Here is a 12,143-nt window from a genome sequence, read left to right as displayed (position 1 = left end):
CTTCTACTCCTATTATTCTTAGGTTTGATCTTTTTATTGTGTCCCAGATTTCCTGAATGTTTTGTGATGCGAGTTTGTTGGACTTGCTGTTTTCTTTGATCAGAGCATTTATTTTCTCTATGATATCTTCAGAAGCTAAGATTCTTTCTTTTATCCCTTGTATTCTGTTGGCTATGTTTGTTTCTGTAGTCTCTGTTTGTTTACTTAAATTTTCCATGTCCATCCGGCCCTCTGTGTGTGTTTTCTTCCTTCCCTCCATTTCAGTTTTCAAGTCTTGAACTGTTTCCATTATCTGTTTGATTGTTTTTCCTTGGTTTCCTAGGGTATCATTCACTGATTTATTCAATTCTTCAAACTTTCTGTTATACTTCTCATCCATTTCTATAAGGGCATTTTTTACATGCTGTTTAAGGGTGTCAATCACTTTCATAAAGTCAATTTTTTCTACTTTTTCTTGATTAAGGTGTTCATGTCCTCCTGTTTTGAGGTCACTGGGTTCTGGTGGTTTCATGTTGTTTTTCAGATTGTTGGGTGAATTCTTGCATTGGCACCTGCCCATCTCTTCCTCCAAATGCTCCCCTATGGAATTTCTTTTACAGGACCAGGTCTCCTTGCCCACTGATGTACCTTCCCAGTGATGGCACTCTCCAGTGATGGCTCTTCTGGTGCCTAGATCAGATCTCCATGCTGGTTGGGTAGCTCGTAAACAAAGCGCCTACCTTTCTTGTTGCAGGCAGGCTCTTGAGACAAAGGAACTCCTGTCTGCCTGGTTGCCCTCACGATTTGGACCCAGAGCCCAAACAGGCTGAGCTGGGTGATGTAATGTGCCTGAAGAGGGGAGGGAGGCAGAAGGGGGGTTCTGGATGCAAGCTGGGTGGGATAGAAAGAGAGAGGCAGTATCTGGGGAGTATAGCCCCTGCAGGAAATCCAGGAAGTATAGGGGGATGAGGAATGTCTGAGTTCCATGTCTAGGGCTGCTGCTGCAGGTGAAACTCATTCACCCTGGTGATGGCTCTCCTGGTGCCCAGATCAGATCTCAGTGCTAGATGGGTAGCTCGTAAACAAAGCACCTCTTCCTTTGCTTTTTTAAAAAAATTCATTCACTTCTTTCTTAAGGACATAAAACATCTACATAGTTGATCTAACTTAATTGTACTTTGACTGGGTTTGAATATTCAGGGTGTGCTGTAGTAGGAGAGTTGGAATATGGTAGTGACATATTGTTCTGTCTGTTGTTGATCATGTTATTGTGCTCTTGTCAGGTGTCTGGGTCTGAGGTGACTGCAGGTCTAGGTGCCAGTATCTCTGTTTGTCTTTGTTGGATGCACGTTTATTCCTTGGTTTCTATCTGCTCTTTGGTATTCTGGTCTGTGTTGGCTATGATAGAAGTAGCTTTTTTCCCCATTTTGGGGTCTGGTAGTCTTTCAGTAGGTGTGACATTAGTACTGCCTAAGAATTCAGAGTCATTGAATTGTAGGTGCTTGAACTTCTTCCTGCTTGTTATGCTTACTTTACATTTTTAAAATTAATATAACAACTTGATGTATCGGCATGACTATGGACCACATGAGTACCTGGTCCTCAACATGATCAAAGGATCACAGAATTTGTGAACTTGGAATAATGGATAGTTATGATTCCCAAATAAGTACTGGCAATTCTGCCACATCTATTCAAGACCATCAAAAGCTAGGTACTACTCAGTCATCCCTCTCCCAGCTGTGTTTATTACTTATGCCCAAGTTTTATATTGCTAATGTTTTCATCTGTCCATTTGTAACTGTTTAAACATAAAGCTCTGTTTGTAAAATGTTATTGGCATTACAATTTAAATTAGGGCACTTCGGATGTTTGGAAGATAAATAGAGAAGTGGAGTGAATGTATATTTCTTTGTAGGAACTCCAGTAAAAACCTCTGAGTTCCTCTATTTTTCTTGCTTGATTCACTGATATTTGCAATGTAGACAGTGTCTTTTTGTTTGTTTGTTTTTTGTTTATTGTTTATTTGATTTTTGAGTCAGGGTTTCTCTGTAGCTTGGGAGCCTGTCCTGGAACTATCTCTCAAAGTACAGGCTGTCCTCAAACTCACAGAGACCAACCTGCCTCTGCCTCCTGATTGGTAGGATTAAAGGCATGCACCACCACTTCCTGGAAGACAGGGTTTTACTATGTACTTTCACCTTCCTGGACCTTATTGCATAGACTTGTCTGGCATTTAACTCAGGGAAAAATATACCCGCCTCTGCTTTGAAGTTCTGAGCTTAAAGGCATGAGTCAATACAACCAGGTTGTCCAACTTATTTTTCTATTTGTAGTTAGTTAATCTTCATAAAATTTTCTCATGTGTACTATATACTGTTGATATGTTTTCTTGTTTCTCTTTGCTAATAGATATTTCACATGTAAGGTGATATCTCATTCAAAGAGTAAAGAAATGACAGAGATGACTCTCCTATACACTTTCCTTCTAAAGTGAGTGTCTATGTCTTAGAATATGACTAGGGAATACCAGAATTTTATGACTATACTATCAAAGAAGTATACATTTACAATGGTGTCACTATCATGTCACTATCATGTATGGCATATTTTAGAAGGCAGTGACCTATGATGATGTGCATATCAACTTCACTTGGGAAGAGTGGAATTTGCTGGATCCTTCCCAGAAGAATCTCTACAAAGATGTGATGCTGGAGACCTACAGGAACCTCACTACTATAGGTAAAAATTAATTTCCTTCTTGTTTCAAAATAAAGGGACAGCTTTTTCTTGGTTAATGATGTTCTTCAATAATTTGATTTAAACCGGGCAGTGGTGGCACACGCCTTTTATCCCAGCACTCGGGAGGCAGAGGCAGGCAGATCTCTGAGTTCGAGGCCAGCCTGGTCTACAAGAGCTAGTTCCAGGACAGGCACCAAAAGCTACAGAGAAAACCTGTCTCGAAAAAAACAAAAAAAAAATGAGAAAAAAATAATTTGATTTAGAAAGGAGAATAAGAATGAGGTAAATAAATCAAAATGGTTCTAAGGTTTAGTTAAAATAGTTACTTAAATGATGCATAGTATTCAATATTATAACATACATTTTCTGGTACTGCATTTTAGGATACATTTGGGAAGAACATAATAGTAAAGAACATTGTCAACATTCTAGAAGACATGAAAGGTAATTTTCTTATGCATGCTGAAAATAATGATCCTCTAATAAAATGATAATGTGTCCTAGAAGATTTAAATAAAAGCAACAGTGTGAATAAGCACAGCTTTAAGTGCATTTATGATTATTAACTTCTGAAAAATCCATATAGAATTTCATGTAGTTGAATTATATTTTCAAGGCATTTTTTTTAATTAAGAAGTCATGAGAAATGGCTAAACAGATATCAGCATTTGAAGCATACAACCATGAGAGCTATTCTGTAGATCCACCAATCCATTTATTTCTTACTACTCATAATACAAAATGTGTATACATTGGAGTGATGATAAGTATATCTGCAAGACTTTCTAATAAATCGAGAGCACATAGTAAATCTTGTATTACTCATATACTTCTTATTACTATATTAAGATTGGTGACAGAAGCAGTTAGAGTTAAGTGGCAGTTGTTGTGAAGAAACTTCTACTGCACATCTATGAGGAACAGAATGTCACACCGTGATGATTCAGTGTGGAAATTATTTGTTTGTGATTCTTCCTTTACCTTGTATACCACAAATTACTCTCAATACAAGCCTATGCGCATGGGAATATGGAAAATCACAGCATATCTCTCTCTAAAAACAATTAGAAGATAAGCATTAGTCCCCATGTTAAGTACCCTTTCTCAAATTGATTGAACTATATAAAAAATTGGTTTTCTCACATAACTGTTAATACATAAAAAAGTCACAGTGCAGAGAAGCCACATGAGTTCTAGAATTGTGCAAATACTTCTTATTGTCCTAGTTTACTTAGCAAATGTAGTATGATTTACAGTATAGGACAGTTTAAGAATGCAATAAAGTTGTTCTGAGGTTATTCAGTTGTCTTCAAATATGTGAAATATGTCAAATTGAAAAATGTTTCTGTAAAGGTGAAAATTTAAACCACATAATAAAGGAATTTACCATGACAAGTGTCTTAAAAAATGCAAAAGAACCCTTAATTACAGAAGAAAGCATGAGTTTAAACAAAGTTATAAAACCTTAATATCTGAATTCTGTTTACTATTAGACTAAATTATAAAAATAATACATACAGATATGTAGGTTCATGAGTGTATTGAATGTGGTAAAACTTTTATGTGTTCCAATTATACTTGCAGGATTAAAAGAAATAATTCTGGAAAGAAATATTCAGTACATCCTCAATGTGATAAAGCCTTGGCATATGATACTCAGCTTCAGAGGAATGAAAGAAAATATTATAGTGAGAAATCCTATGCATCTAATCAGTGTTGTAAAGCCTTTGCTCATCACAGTTCTTTTCAAATGAACACAAGAACACATACTGAAAAAAAACCCTGTGAATGTAATCACTGTGGTAAGGCCTTTGCATATCAGAGTGATCTTCAAAGGCATAAAAGAACACATACTGGAGAGAAACCCTATGAATGTAATCAGTGTGGTAAGGCCTTTGCACGACATGATCATCTTCAATCACATAAAAGAACACACACTGGAGAGAAACCACATGAATGTAGTCAGTGTGGTAAGGCCTTTGTTCAACACAGTCATCTTAAAGAGCATAAAAGAACACATACTGGAGAGAAACCTTATGAATGTAATCAGTGTAGTAAGGCCTTTGCTCAACAAAATGCTCTTCAAAACCATGAAAGAACACATACTGGAGAGAAACCCTATGCATGTAATCAGTGTGGTAAAGCCTTTGCACGACACGGTCATCTTCAATCGCATAAAAGAACACACACTGGAGAGAAACCCTATGAATGTATTCTGTGTGGTAAGGTCTTTGCTCAACACAGTCATCTTCAAATACATGAAAGAACACATACTGGAGAGAAACCCTATGAATGTATTCAGTGTGGTAAGGCCTTTGCACGACACGATCATCTTCAATATCATAAAAGAACACACACTGGAGAGAAACCATATAAATGTAGTCAGTGTGGTAAGGCCTTTGCTCAACAAAATACTCTTCAAAACCATAAAAGAACACATACTGGAGAGAAACCCTATGAATGTAATCAGTGTGGTAAGGCCTTTGCACGACTTAATCATCTTCAATTGCATAGAAGAACACATACTGGAGAGAAACCCTATGAATGTAATCAGTGTGGTAAGGCCTTTGCTCAACACAGTCATCTTCAAATACATGAAAGAACACATACTGGAGAGAAATCCTATGCATGTAATCAGTGTGGTAAAGCTTTTGCACGACACGGTCATCTTCAATCGCATAAAAGAACACACACTGGAGAGAAACCCTATGAATGTATTCAGTGTGGTAAGGTCTTTGCTCAACACAGTCATCTTCAAATACATGAAAGAACACATACTGGAGAGAAACCCTATGAATGTATTCAGTGTGGTAAGGCCTTTGCACAACACAGTACTCTTCAAACCCATAAAAGAACACATACTGGAGAGAAACCTTATGAATGTAATCAGTGTAGTAAGGCCTTTGCTCAACAAAATACTCTTCAAAACCATGAAAGAACACATACTGGAGAGAAACCCTATGAATGTAATCAGTGTGGTAAAGCCTTTGCACGACACGATCATCTTCAATCACATAAAAGAACACACACTGGAGAGAAACCCTATGAATGTAATCAGTGTGGTAAGGCATTTGGATGGCCCCATACTCTTCAATTGCATAAAAGAATACATACTGGCGAGAAACCCTATAAATGTAATCAGTGTGGTAAGACATTTGCTCAACACAGAGCTCTTCAAATACATGAAAGAACACATACTGGAGAGAAACCCTATGCATGTAGTCAGTGTGGTAAGGCCTTTCCTCAACACAGTGCTCTTCACAAGCATAAAAGAACACATACTGGAGAGAAATCCTATGAATGTAATCAGTGTGGTGTGGCCTTTGGACAGCTTCATTCTCTTCAATTGCATAAAAAAACACATACTACCTAGAAACCCTATGAATGTAGTCAGTGTGGTAAGGCCTTTGCTCAACACAGTCATCTTAAAGTGCATAAAAGAACACATACTGGAGAGAAACCTTATGAATGTAATCAGTGTAGTAAGGCCTTTGCTCAACAAAATACTCTTCAATACCATAAAAGAACACATACTAGTGAGAAACCCTATGAATGTAATCAGTGTGGTAAGGCATTTGGACAGCCTCGTACTCTTCAATTGCATAAAAGAATACATACTGGAGAGAAACCCTATGAAAGTAATCAGTGTGGTAAGGCCTTTGCTCAACACAGTCATCTTCAAACACATGAAAGAACTCATACTGGAGAGAAACCCTATGATTGTAATCAGTTTGGTAAAGCCTTTGCACAACACAATCATCTTCAATCGCATAAGCAAACACACACTGGAGAGAACCCCTATGAATGTAATCAGTGTGGTAAGGCATTTGGACAGGCCCATACTCTTCAATTCCATAAGAGAATGCATACTGGAGAGAAACCCTATGAATGTAATCACTGTGGTAAGACCTTTGCTCAACACAATGCTCTTCAAATACATGAAAGAACACATACTGGAGAGAAACCCTATGAATGTAATCAGTGTGATAAGGTCTTTGCTCAAAACAATGCTCTTCAAAGGCATCAAAGAACACACATGGGTGCAAAAAGGTATGCATGAAATGAGTTTGGAAAAGTCTTTTCATGTCTTATTCATCTTCAAATGCAGAAAAGGACACAGATTGGAAAGAAACTTGTGAATGGATTTGTTTCGCAAATCTGTTGTCACAATAATCTCCAAATACATGAATCAAACTATCCTGGAGAGAAACTGTAAACTTAAGGATTATAGTCTTCAAAAACATGAGAATAATCATAATGTAGTGAAAAAAAATAAACTTAGTGTGGTAAATGTTTTGTACTTGTTACAGGAGTAAAACTTTTTGTGTGTAATCAATCTGATAAAGTTTTTGGGTACCTGAAGAAGACACTGAGGGTTTCTTATTGCAAATTAATTTTAAGCCATCACATTTACAGTCTATTATCCAACAGTATTTATTCTTTAAAAAATGATAGTGTCAACAATCTGTTCAAGCATTATGATACCAGCTTTTATTTTATTTGCACCAGGAAACTCATGGACAAAACCTAATTTGTGATTTTATGAAGTCTTTTGGGAAGGAGATAGAGCCAAGATAAGAATCGCAACCTGGTAGTGAAATGAGATACAAAGGAAAACCCTTTGCTCCTAATTCCAGAACTAGTGAAAGATACAACATCACCCTGAAAACACAGTCAAACATCAAATCTGGATACTGAAAGAAATCTGCTTTGGCTCTCAAACCAAAGCAAAAAAAAATGCAATCTACACTTGTCTCTCTGAGCTCAAAACCAACCAACTCCAGAGCACAAAATCCAGCCCATCTCTGAGCTTGTTCAAGCCCAGGCATTTAAATCTCACCAGTTCTCACCTTCTAAATCTCCTTAGAGCTGCTCTGCCTCCAAGAAGCCCTATATGAGTCATATGCTCATTCAGTTGGCAGCTGCCTCTTTCCAGACTTGCAGAGGAACTCACACTCTGGATTCTTCCCTCCTAAATAAATCTCTTGACTGAGATTTATATGAACACCTTCTTTCACTGGAATGGATCAGGAAATCTCTAGTGGAGTTGAACTGAGATACAGTTGACATAACTGTTTGGAAACTCACTTAGCCTAGAAGAGCACAGAAGCAATGGACACCTCTTATGGGAGACTCCCTTAGGAGAGTGGAGCAGATCAGCAACAGACATTTCTGCTGGGAAGCTTTCATGGAAGAATGGAGCAGAGCCCAGCTGTAATGACTTTCTCTCAGAGAGAAAGAGAATTGCTATGTCTAGTGGGGGCAAACTCCTTTTCACAGCTGTTGGTGTTGCCTAACTTTCAGTAGTCAGCGTATCCTTCCTTCCATAATTTTAAGACTTGCAAAATGAATTTGAACAATAATGTAACCCTTTTAGATTTTATACTCTCTTCAACTGCATGGAATATGTAATTCAGGTGTAAATATTTATGGATGTGTACTGCCTCCTTTTCAGTTGTGATATAATGTCTTTCAACATATAAAAGCATCTTCTTCAGGTCATGGTTCTAGAGGATAATAGGATCACCATGAAAGAGCCATGACAAAAAGTGTCAGACATGGCACTAAAGCTGGAACTTAAGAACTCAAAGCCGTAATCTTCCACATGAAGCAGAGTGTTGGAACTGGAACTGGCGTATGAATGTAAATTCTCATAGCCTACTCTCAGTGACATATTTCCTTCAGCAGTGCAGCATGTCCTAAATCTTCCCAAATGATACCACCAACTTAGAAGGATTTATTTCTCTTACTTCAAGTTTTAATTTGATTTCTCTTTACATGAACCAATACTTCATGAAGAAAAACTCTGTAAGTAAGCTGTAATATGCCTGGACTCATCTTTTACATTAATAAATGCTTACAGGAGAAAAATTTCCACGTGTGAAAATTTTTTTTAAAAAATTTGCTTTTATTGTAATGACGTGCATGTGTATGTGTGTGTGAGAGAGATAGAATGTTAATGTGCATTCTGTATTCTGAAAACGTTAACACCTTGCATCTTCTTGTAGCAGAAATTACAGGTAGCTCTTAAAAATTTGACCTGAGTCCTTGGAATGAAGATTTCTTAGTCACCTAGACATGACTCTAGTCCTATAAATATTTTAATGTCTATTTATATTACATTGAATTTTGGAAGTAGGAACAAACTCATAAGCAGAAAACAATTTTTATTGACTTTAGCCATCAACGTTGTCTTCAGCTTGAAGAAAAATTATTTTTCATCATAACTTTGAAAGAAGTAAATTACGTAACATGTTCTCTCAAGATTAATGGTGGAAATCATTGCATTTTGGTTTCTATTTTGAAACATTTGAGGTAGGTACTAAAGTGTTCTATATTGTGACAACTTTATTTACTAAAATTTATTTTTTATACTTTATATTCCTTCTATGGCTTTTGTTCAGCTTCTATTGTGCCTTTCCCTAGTAATAGGTATTTTTATGATGTAATGTATAAGATGACATCCCCATCATTGAAGTGACCCATTGGTTATTAAAATATTAAAACATGTCTGATCATAATTTTCAAGTAAGGAATTTTCAAGTAAGTGAAAGGGTGGTCAGTTGTTGTTTCTGGTTTTGACTTTCATCTTTTCACAAAATTCCTTGAGGTCTTTTTGCTTATAATTCATGCTGGCTTGGATGTCAGTAATGATTCAGAGATACATTTGAAGTCATGATGCTTATGTGTCTGCCACCTGAGCACAAGTTCAAGGGTAGATGATGAACTCCCAATGTGTTCTGTTTTCTCAACACAATTTAACAATGTTAATGTTAAAATGACTGAAAAATGTGATTATAAGAAACATTAAATACCTCATGTGTGTATTCAAAAAATATTTTCATTTATATTATATTGATATAATAAAGCAAAATAATCAGCAATCAGTTGTGTATCTCATACCATAGCTTGATGTTCTGCTGGGATCAATATTGGGTTTCTTGCCTAGTATTCAACAGTTTCTTCCCACAGAACTATATCAGTGATGATCAAATTTGATTTGAAGAAATAGTACATCAGTTAATTATTGTCTTTCAGATTGTAAATGTAAATTCATTCAAGGGTATAAGGACCCAGGATATCTTGAATAATAAATCTTTGCATATGAACTTATTTATACTACCATACATTTCTAATTTGTTCATTATGAAGGCTAAATATATATTTATAACATTTTCTTAAAAAATAAATTATATGGCAGAGAATTGTCTCATTTAGTAAAGTTCATTGCTGCTAATTCTGAGAACCTGAGTTCTATCTCTGGGTTACCGATAAGACTTCTACAGTTGTTTCCCATATTTTCACTTGGGTGCTTCCATGTGCACACTTCTATATGAGCTCATTTGTGAACAATTTTTCAATACAAAGAAGTGCCATTGAGGTCACTTGCAGCCAAATTGTTCCTTAGGTATCATCACTAGAACTCACAAAGTGGAAGTAGATCATAGACCCCTGTTAGTTTTCCTGTCAGTGCTACATACACATCATGGCACAGGTGTATTACAGGTGTATTCACACAGTCACACTTCAAACATTTTAAAATGGATGGAATTAACAATGCAATGAAAATAACCCATTATTGAGAACATATGAAATTATTTGACTGTTCATATTATAGAATTTCAAGAAATATTGCTTGTCATGAAAACAATGGTGCTCCCTCTAAATCTTATTTTATTTCTTTCTCTGATTCAATGATAAGTGCTTTCAAAACACTTATTTCAGCTGGACTTAGAGGTGTATGGCTATAATCATAGCACACAGGAGTATGTGTGGGGCCCATCTCAGTAAGTTTGAGGTCAACTTGTTCCCCATCATGAACTCTTGAAATTCCTGGCTATGTGGACTTTTCCTAATCAAATCTGGCTTGACTCAGGTTTATTTTAACCAAGTTTTTTATCTTTATTCACATAAAGAGATCTGTTTTAACAATGAAGATAAGAAGCAATATAGAAATTCCATTCACATTCAGTCTATTAGATCCTTTGACAACCATCTAGAGGTGATGTTATCTTTCAAGAGACAAGAGACAGAAGGAAACTGGGACACCTTCTCCTTCAGCATTATGACATATGGGAACTGGAGAGTGGTCTCAGGAGTACTGGTCTCAGGAGTACTTGGTACCCAAGTGTGATTCCTAGCCCACACTTCAGATTGGTCAGAACTCCATGTAATTGTAGGTTCTGAATATGTGGTACATTATTCTGGTTTCTTATGGCACAAGATATGCAAATGCTGAACAGAAAGGTCTGTATGTGATTCTTTATTTATAATAGGTTTTCTCTGTGTGCCTGTTATCTTCAAAAAGAATGAAGTTTACTTTAGACGTAGACATGGAGACAGTGTCTAATCACCTCTGACTGGAAGTACACACACTTGTGGGTGCTGGGTATCAATGTTGGTCCCCGTGGATAAGTCACCAGTGTTCTAACTGCTGAGTCTCATGAACATGTCAGTACCAGTGTGGTATGAATGGTTGATCTAAGTTCTTTACCACAGCCTTGATGACCCAGAAGAAATAAAAGAGTGGTAGCATGGCTTTATTTTTTTTCTGTTTGATATTTTTTATTTTATTTTTCATTTTTTTTAATTTTTCCATTCCAAAATTTCCACCTACCCCCTCCCCGTACTTCCTGACCTATCTTCCTCCCTCCCTGTCCAGTCCCAGGATACCCCATCATGTTGGAAGTCCAAGGCCCTCCCCCATCCATCCAGTCCCAAGGACGCAAGCATCCAAATAGACCAGAATCCCAAAAAGCCAGTTCATCCAGCAAACACAAGTCCCAGTGACATTATCAATGTCTTCTCCGCCAGCCCTCACCATCAGTCATGCCCAGAGATTCCAGCCTGACCACAGCCTCGTTCAGTCCCAGTCCAGATGGAATTGGTGAGCTCCCATTAGATCAGGGACATTGTCTCTGTGAGTGGACCAACCCCTCTCTGCCCTGACCTTCTTGCTCATCCTCTGCTTCCCTCAGCCCCTCAACTGGACCCTGGGAGCTCACTCCAGTGCTCCAATGTGGGTCCCTGTCTCCATCCCCAGATGAAGGAACCATGGAAACATGCGAGATACCTGTCAGTGTGACCATGGGACAAGGCAGGGGAGGATGTGGAGAAAGGGGAGCACTTGTCCATTGTTGGTGGGAGTGAAGGCATATGCAGCCACTTTGGCAGTTTCTCAGGGGATTGGGGGTCAGTCTGCCTCAATACCACTCTTGGGAATGTACCCAGGAGATGCCCAGTCATATTACAGAGGCATTTGTTCAACAATGATCATAGTGGCATTGTTTGTGATAACCAAAACCTGAAAACAACCTAGATTCCCTTTAATGGAAGGAAGGATAAAGAAGGTGTGGAACATATACACATTAGTGTAGTACTTACTCAGTGGTAAAAAAAAAAATGACATCTTGAATTTTGCA

The 12,143-nt window shown here is 37.4% G+C and overlaps 1 pseudogene; it reads left to right on the top strand.

The window, feature by feature from the left end:
• Positions 1 to 6,781, top strand: part of LOC121458679 — a 50,836-nt pseudogene extending 44,055 nt beyond the window's left edge.
• Positions 6,782 to 12,143: the final 5,362 nt, after the last annotated feature.

This window comes from Microtus oregoni, unplaced genomic scaffold (assembly GCF_018167655.1).
Source record: "Microtus oregoni isolate MIOR12 unplaced genomic scaffold, Mior012 000018F_ref0000195, whole genome shotgun sequence".
NCBI classification, from domain to species: domain Eukaryota; kingdom Metazoa; phylum Chordata; class Mammalia; order Rodentia; family Cricetidae; genus Microtus; species Microtus oregoni.
The sequence above is the reverse complement of the archived record's forward strand: the minus strand, read 5'-3'. Positions and strand labels throughout refer to the sequence as shown.